Source organism: Crocuta crocuta, unplaced genomic scaffold (assembly GCF_008692635.1).
Source record: "Crocuta crocuta isolate KB4526 unplaced genomic scaffold, BGI_CrCroc_1.0 scaffold1436, whole genome shotgun sequence".
NCBI classification, from domain to species: Eukaryota; Metazoa; Chordata; class Mammalia; order Carnivora; family Hyaenidae; genus Crocuta; species Crocuta crocuta.
The window spans coordinates 67,307-76,336 of NW_027529620.1; positions in this window are offsets into that span (position 1 = coordinate 67,307).

The following is a 9,030-nucleotide window of genomic DNA, read 5'->3' on the forward strand; positions in this document are numbered from 1 at the left end:
CATCATGTCAGGGGGTTATCTCCAACTCTTCCTCATTATACACAGCTTGGGCAGGGACAAGGAGAAGGGCACTTATTTTTAATATCCTCTATCTCGATTTCAGCAATTTCAGAAAATGTTCAGGAAACAGGCCAGGATTTGCATAGTTCTCTGGAGAGTTGTTTAGATCAGGACAGACTGAAAAGGAAAAAAGTTTAGGGATCTAAGTTTACCTAAAAGTAATCAAATAAATATGCAATTATTTTCTATTTTATGTTAATTATTTCCCATACATGATATGAATGAATAGTTTTCTATAAAATCTGAAGCATGTTAACGAGAAAGTGAATGCACAGTTGACAGTATAATACAATATTAACTAACCTGGAGACCAGATTCTCAACCAGGGCTAACTCAGAGAAAAGTGTTACAAAAGTGCTGTTTCAATGCCTTTATGATTTCATTTTCCTCATATACTAAAAGAGGTGGTCTTTTCTCATTCTTTCACAGGATGCTGTGAATAGATGCTTAATTTCATTGTATATGGTGTCATTATTACATATACTGACCTTCAACAAATGAAAGAAGAAGGGGTGATGTTCCTCTTTTTCAAGGAATCTTTAATTCATTAAGCAAACATTTATTAAGTGCCTACTATTCAGGCACTTCACATAGCAATACCACATAAGTTCCCCAACCTCAAGGAGGTTGCAATTTCTAAGAAGGGATGACATAAAAAATAAATACAACCTAGTGTGGGATAATTTCCCTGAGAATAGTACAAAATGGCTTCAAAATTCAAAAGGGAGTTACATCTTCTCTGTTTGAGGTAATTACAATGAAAACAGCTACCTTTTACTGAGCAATGACTATAGGCCAAGCACATGGTAAGTCTTTTATGCATTAGTGTAATTCCTCCTCACAAAAATAATAGTACCTACTTCACAGGGCTGACACCATCTTACAGGTTAGAAAACTGAAGCTCCAAGAAGTCATGTAACTTGCCGAAAGTCATAGAACATAAGAGATAACTCATCCACATTAGACCTATGGAGTATTAGAGACAGGATTTAAGCATGGCCTCTATGACTCAAAAGTTCATAGATGAGGAGATTCCACTTGGGCGGCACCCTATAGGAAGGTGATTGTCAGGTGGGGATAAAGAAGATGGTTCCATAAACAAAGAACATTTTGAATAAAACCATAGAAAGAAGAAAAGGCAAGATGTATTCTAAAAATGGTGATTTTTTTTTTTTTTTTTTACTAACCATAGGGGATAAATGGAACAGAGAAGGTCTGGGACAGATTGTGGAAGGCCTTGAATGCCAGTTTGTGTTCAGTTGGCAACTGGGGGGCCACCAAAGCTTCTGAGTGGGGAAATGAAGTGATCAACAGCAATGGTTTAGGCAGATTCATCTGGAGAGGTGACAGGATGCATTGCGGTAACAGAGGCTGGAGACAGAGAGATCAGTTAGTAGACTCTAAAGCTTACAAAGAGACACCTGAGGGTATGAAGTGGTGACTACTGAGAGGAGGAAATACACACAATGTCAAATAATAGTCAACAGACTTAGTGACTAGAGAAAAAGAATCAAGATCCACTTGAGAGGTGCCTGAGTGGCTCAGTCAGTTAAGTTTCTGACTCTCTGATTTGGGCTCAAGTCATGATCTCACTGTTCATGAGATAGAGCCCTGTATCAGGCTCTGTGCTGCCAGTGTGGAGCCTGCTTTAGATTCTCCCTCTCCCTCTTTCTCTGCCCCTCCCCCACTTTCTCTGCCCTTCCCCAATTTCTGTGTGCATAGGTAATCTCTCTCCCTCTCTCTCAAAATAAATAAACAAACATTTCTAAAAGATATACCTGAAAAACTGCTGGATACAGTAATAAGAAAACCATGAAGAGGAGCTAGTTTGGGGGAGATGATGATTAGTTTGTTTTCCAATAAGTTTGGATTTGAGCTATCTAGCACAACTAAGAAATTCAAAGCAGCAAGTACATTTCTACCAGCCCTTGGATCAGACTGTTGTGGATTTTCACACATGAAAGTTAGATAGCACAGCCAATCTTCTTCAGAGCTTTGACCATAGTAGCCATATTTCAGAAAGTGATACCTAAGTGGGAAGTGGGTCACCTTCTACAAATCCACATTCAGTCAGTCCACTGCATAGCCCTTTCAAGAAATGCCCCTAAGAATTTTAAAAGGGGATGCCTAGCTCACATGAACATTCCTTTTTGTAAGCCTGGTAATAATGATTCATAATTAATTTCCAACTTTTTCTTTGTCAGGATACAATCTAATGTTGGCTGGTGGTCATCTTTGCAACAGTACCTTTCTGAATGGAGTTATATGGCTCCCGTGGCATTGTGGCTGTTACTGAACATTCTGTAATCTCATCTAAAATATAAAGTAATAACAAAACCTCCTTATAGAATTTGTATAGTACATTATAGTTCACAAAGCATATCCACGCATATACTGTATCACTTGATTTTCACAGCAGCCCTGTTAATACATATATTATTATCCTTATTTTATCAATGTAGAAATTGAGGCTCAGCAAGTTTTTCAATTTCCTGAAGGTCATAATATTTAATAATTTACAGAGCAAGGACTTGAACCCAAGTTCTCTGATCTACTGTACTTCTTTCTATAGCACAAATCATCCTTCATGTGTAACTAAATGTAATTACTTTTTATCAAAAGAATGACTTTTAGCCACCACCACAATTCCTGGAAGCTACTGCAAAATCAATAGAGCTCTAGTTTATCCTCAGTGAAGCTAACTACAATGGTTCAATTGAACTATCCTTAGTGTGTCATTAAAATAAAGGATTGATTCTGAACAGGCATTAGGAATCACTAATTACTAGCAATTTGTTATCAACTCTTTCATAACTCAATACCAATGTTAGTTGCTATTTATTCATTCATCCATTGGAGAAATATTGAGTGAGCACCTACTAAGTCCATGCACTGTGATAGATGCTGGTAATAAGATGCTGGTAATATGGGGGTGCCTGGGTGGCTCAGTAGGTTAAGCGTCCAACTTCAGCTCAGGTCATGATCTCACAGTTCGTGNTAGTCTGGCTCAATCTCTAATTATCTATGTCTCCTTGGGTGAGACATTAAATGTCTTCTGAGCTTCATTTACTAACATGAGTATGTACAATTCAAATAAGAAAATACGTATGAAATAATTCTGAAAACTCTAACATCTGGAAAAGTGTGAGATTAGATAATGAAAAAGAAGACCACAACTTTACAGACTAAGACAAATAGGGATGGGGTGGCCAATCTAATTAATTAGTAATTTAAACAATACAGTTTTTAAAATAACTTTTATCTCATTATTGTTGGGTAAACACAGTAACAACAATAGTATATGCCTGAATTCTAACACTGGCTACATACCCACACCCACACCCACATCCACACACACTGAATTAAGTCAGAGAATAAATATCCAATTTCTTACTAGTGCTTTAAAAATAACATCTTAAGGGGCGCCTGGGTGGCTCCATCGGTTGAGCATCTGACTTCAGTTCAAGTCATGATCTCACCACTCATGGGTTCAAGCCCCATGTCAGACTCTGTGCTGAGAGCTCAAAGCCTGGAGCCTGCTTCAAATTCTGTCTCCCTCTCTCTCTGCCCTCCCCTGCTGGCACTCTCTCTGTCTCTCACTCAAAATAAACACTTAAAAATTTTTAAAAACATAACTTCTTTTTTTTCTTAAATAGTTTATTGTCAAGTTGGTTTCCATATAACANGAGCTACCATAACACTGTGGGCTTTGGAGTCAGACATAATTGAGTCCTGGCTCTGCCACTTACTAGTCATATGACCACTGATGAGTTATCTAACTTCCCTGAATTTCACTTTCCTCCTCTTTCAAGAGGGGGGATAACAATAATAAATACTTCATGGGATTGCTGAATAATTAAAATGGAAAATGTATACAAAGTACAGAAGAATATTATGTCCGGCACATAGAAAACACTTTTTAGATAGTGAGATACATGGATATATAAAAATAGAGCAGAAATGACTTCAGAATTATTATTTTGGAGGGGGATGGGGACAGTAATTTGGTTGGAAAGAGGCTTAAAGTTGTTTGCATATTACTTTTCATTAGATTGCGGAAATGGCAATCAGGGTAAGGGCTGAAACAGATTATAGGAGTGTTCAGCATCTCCCAACCACTCCTTAATGCAGCCTGTAATATAAACATAAAAACATAGAAACATGATCACAAGGAGAACATGTCATTGCCCTGCTCAAAATCTTTTAATAACTCACCACTGTATATTGTTTGAAATTCATACTTTTTATAATAACTTACAAAGTCTTCAACAATTTAATCCCAGCTTCCTATTCTAGTTTCTTCTTCTGATATTTTATCCCCTAGTTATATTAGGGGCTATATATACACATGCATCCTAGTTACATTAGACTGCTTACTCTTCTAAAAATATGCTATGCATTTTCATTCTTCTGTGTTGTTGATCACATTCTTCCTTCTACCTGTATTGCCTATCCCCTTCCATGTGTGGTAAACTTCTAGCCATCATTCAAATCCCAGATAAAAATGTCAGTTTCCTGATGAATCCTTTACCAACAGAAGAGTACTATAAACTACTGATTATAATGGTAACCTGAATCATCAAGAAACAATATATATATTTGGAATATTCAGTTTAGTAATGTAGTATAACATTAATCTAATTTCTTTACCGGGAAATTTATCTCCCTAAAATGACCAAGTTAACTAATTTCACATTTCAATCAGTAAATTTCAGCTACCTGGAAATTAATTTGTATGTAACACCCATTATATAATTATTGAAAATAAATGCAACATTTCTTAACACTCAAACAAAAAACATACACACTATACATATATAGTGTGTATATATATAATATAGTAACATTATATACAATATATATGTAAATATAGTAACATTATATATATATATATTCCAGAAATATATAATATCCTAGTACTTCATTCATCCAACATACAAATTATGGTCACTCATTCCACATCTGTCACTCACAAAAGTTTTCAAAAATTTCACATGTTTGTTCACACTCCAGTTTGGAATACTACTTTTCACTCCACTATTGGAATTCTGTTCCAGCCTTATGTTACAGAGCACCCCTAATGCCTGCCTATGGGGATATGGGTAATGGTGCCATCTGACACTTACCATAATTTCATTCAAACTCATATTGCTTTTACATTGTATTTCCTTTTGCCATTCTGGCTCCTAACTGCCAGCAGCAGGCTCAAATTTTACCTAAATGGGAGCACTTTGACTTGGGAGAGAACATTGCTCAGTGCCATTTGCTTAATAGTATACATTACAGCAGAGGGACGGTTCTGACCCAGGGGCCAAGTCCCCTGCATCCAGAGCATTGGAAATTTCAAGGGCAAGAAAGCAGCCCTGCAAAGATGTGAAAATCCTTGCTGAGCAACAAAAGGGGGAATAGAAGAATCTCAATGAAAGTGTCACCTCAAATCAAGTCTAAACCTGAAGCATTTGGTTAGAATGAGGGAAGGAGGGAAAACAAGTGTTCCCTCAGTTGCCAGATAAATGAATCTTAACCATCCCTTCTCCCAAATGTCCTCTGCAGAAGTAACGCTAAATAAGTTCTAAGTGCTAATTAAAGAGATGGCTCGAAATAAGGTTTTAAAGAAGGCAGGAGATACATGCAGGATAACAAGAGCCAAGAGACAGATAAATGGTTTTAATTCACCCGAAGATATGTTCTAAATAGGGCCTAGAAACAGAGATGTCTATATAATGAGGGAAACAATAAGCCAGCCCTATCAGGAGGTGCAATTGAAGATGAAGAATAATGATATAACCTGAGGTAAAGAAGAAAGGGTATCAAACTGTGAATTTTCAAGAAGCATTCAGGCTTCCTGCTGTCAGAGAAGCTCAGTAGATTTTTAACATAGGGGTAAAGAGGCAAGAAATCAAGTCAGCAGAAAAGAAAAATTTATTTGGTGTGATGTGGGGCAGGTCGGAAATAGAATGAAGAGAAAAACATAAGACAGAAGCTTCCTGGATATGTGGAAAGTGTGATGTGAAGCCATACCATGGCCCCTATTCCTTTCAGCACCTGTCCATATCCTAATCAACAGTCTCTTTCTGCCTTTCCCACACCCACAGGTCCTCAGATCTCAATACTGCCTCTCATTTCTCAGAGTTCCCACTGATTGTCTGATCAAAGTTGGCCCTATCCTATCAGACCAAAACTCCAAGTTTCCCTCTCCATTAACATCATATGCCTTCCCAGATATCTTTTTAGGTATCTGGAATTAATCTGTTTTTCTCAGAACTCTGGTTTCACAGAGTCCTTCGTAAGAGTTAGTGAGCCCAGCAGCCCTATGCTTCAACTGAAAAGCTACACTTTTGTCCATTTCATATAGGGAGGTGCAGAATAATTTTCTTCAAAAGTATGTCACTGTTAATATAGATCTGAAAACTACTGTGACACATAATGAGTCACTACTACTGGTAACTACCCTTTGAATGAAGCACTTGATTAGCAGATCAGCCTCTTGACCAAGACTCACATGAAGGATGATACCTTTTGTCAGAGTGGTCTTTCAGGGCCTTTCCCAACACATTCTATATGCAGATGCATAAATTTCACACTAGCTCCTAGATTAGATTGGTTGGTAGGTCCCGGTTTAAAAAAAAACAACAAAAAAATATTGTTGTTCAATGCACTTATATGATGGATTGGCTAAAGACCTTCACACACAAAATTTTCTCAAGAGCTCCTTCCAAGACTGTCAGGCATTCCAACATAATTTATGGTCTTCTCTTGTGTATTTCTCTGGGGCTGTACATTCTTACTTTCACCATAACTTCTAACAGTCCTTCTTTGATCTTTTATAGACATGTGTATGAACTTTAAATCTCTAAGGCTAAAGTTGAAGGAATCCAAACATACAATGTGTGTCTCTGAACATCTTGCACTCTAAATCTAGCTCCCCTGTTGCAAACCAGCATTTCATCACAATGGCCAAGTATTTAGTTGCCCCAAATTACATGATATCAAAATCTCTCTTTCGGCAGCTTTTACATTTTTTCTCTCACTAGGTAATGTCAAAAGATAAACCCAACAAAGACTTAATAAAGGATTAGATTGAAAGGATACTTACAGTGATCTCCATATTTCTTAAGTGGCATTTATATTTTATGTATGTATGTATTCATTTATTCAGTCATTTATTGAGTGATTAATTCCTCTCAAAATCCAAACTCCTTAGCACTACATTCAAGGTCCTCCGTGATTTTGATCCATCAAAATTGCCAATCTTCATATACCATGGCATCCTACTATTAGTCTCTATTCTAAACACCTTGGACTACTCACCAGTGCTTAAACTTGTATACCTCCCTTGCTTTTCTTATGCTGTTTCCTCTACTCATAATGCTCTTACCCATATGCTACACTTACCAAAATGATAATCATTTTTCAATGTCCAGGTCAAATGTCACCTCTTCAGAAAATTTACTTGATCCCTCCACTGAGACTCAACATCTCCTTCCTCTGTGACACCATGGTATTTTTTTGCTTATAGCACTACTGAACACGTACCACACTCTATCTTCTGGTTGCATACTTAGTCTGGATGTGCCCCCTAATAAATAGCTTCTTTCAGTCTACGTAGTATGACCTCAGAAAAATGCCTCTTTTAAATGTGAATCACTGGGCATAACCAAACACATTTTAGCTTATGACTGAAGAGAGGTTTAAAAATATGATTTGTACACTTGAGTGTATACCTATTTTTAAGAACACTGTTGCCATTTATACTTGAATGATTTGAGAGGACTGGACAAATCCTTTAGCCCAGGGCTTGATTATAATGAGTGCACCATTGGCAGAGGGATAGAAATCACTTATGTGGAAAAGGTTGTAATTTCCACAAAGTGTGAAATTCTTCTTTTGTTTGTAATTTTTTTCCCACAGGGTACCTCAAGAGTTGACAGCATACATGACGAAATTGGTTTTCTCTTTTCCCTTCTGCTTTAAAAACAAAAGGTCTTAACGTTGGAAATTGCATTTCATCAGCTGATATATTCACATATCTATCTAGTTCAAGAAAGAAAAAAGTCCCACCAACTGACTCCATTCATTCAAACATTGACTTAAAATATATTTTCCAAGGGGCACGAGGGTGGCTCAGTAAGTTGAGTGTCAGACTTTGACTCAGGTCATGATCTCAGGTCTCTAATCTCATCCTCAACTTCAGATCCTCTGTCCCCCTCTCCCTCTGCTCCTCCCTCCCCTGCTCATGCTCTTTCAAAAATAAATATATATTTAAATTATATTTTCCAAGCATAACACCTTCATATGGTTATGTTATTTATTGGTGCATTTATTTATATTCTACCTCAGTCCACAGAGGTAGTTTAGAGTAAGAACATGTTTAGTAAGCTAATGATAAATATAAAAAGTGAATAAGGAATAGGAAAAATACAACTATACATATTTGTTTAACTATATATTGTCTGAATCTCCTGCTAGAGTATAAGCTCTTTGAGGGCAGGGCTTATGTCTGTTTAATTCACCACTGTATAGTCAGCACCTAGAATATAGTAAGTACTCAATAAATATGTGCAAAATTAATAAATCTTAAAATAATTTTCTATATAGACCATAAAGCAAAAATCTATTTGCTATAATTGAACTTCAAATTAGTATATGAACTTTCTGGTAGCTAAATCAAAAAAAGAAGGTGGATTTAATTCTAAAATACAAAACTCATATCAGTCTTTCAAGTCAAATAAACCTTTCTCTAGAATTCAGTTCTAAATATATTACTCAAATGGGGATCATAAGAGGTACTAGGTGATATACACAATGATATCTTCAACAGCTTTCCTTTAGCTGTTCTTATCACATACTTTGATAAGAGTAGAGGTTAGAACATTAAAACACAAGTTAAGTATAAGGTGTGGCTCTTATGAGAGACTAAGAAAATACAAGTATCTTGATATTTCTCTTTCCAAAGGTCTTGCTTCATTC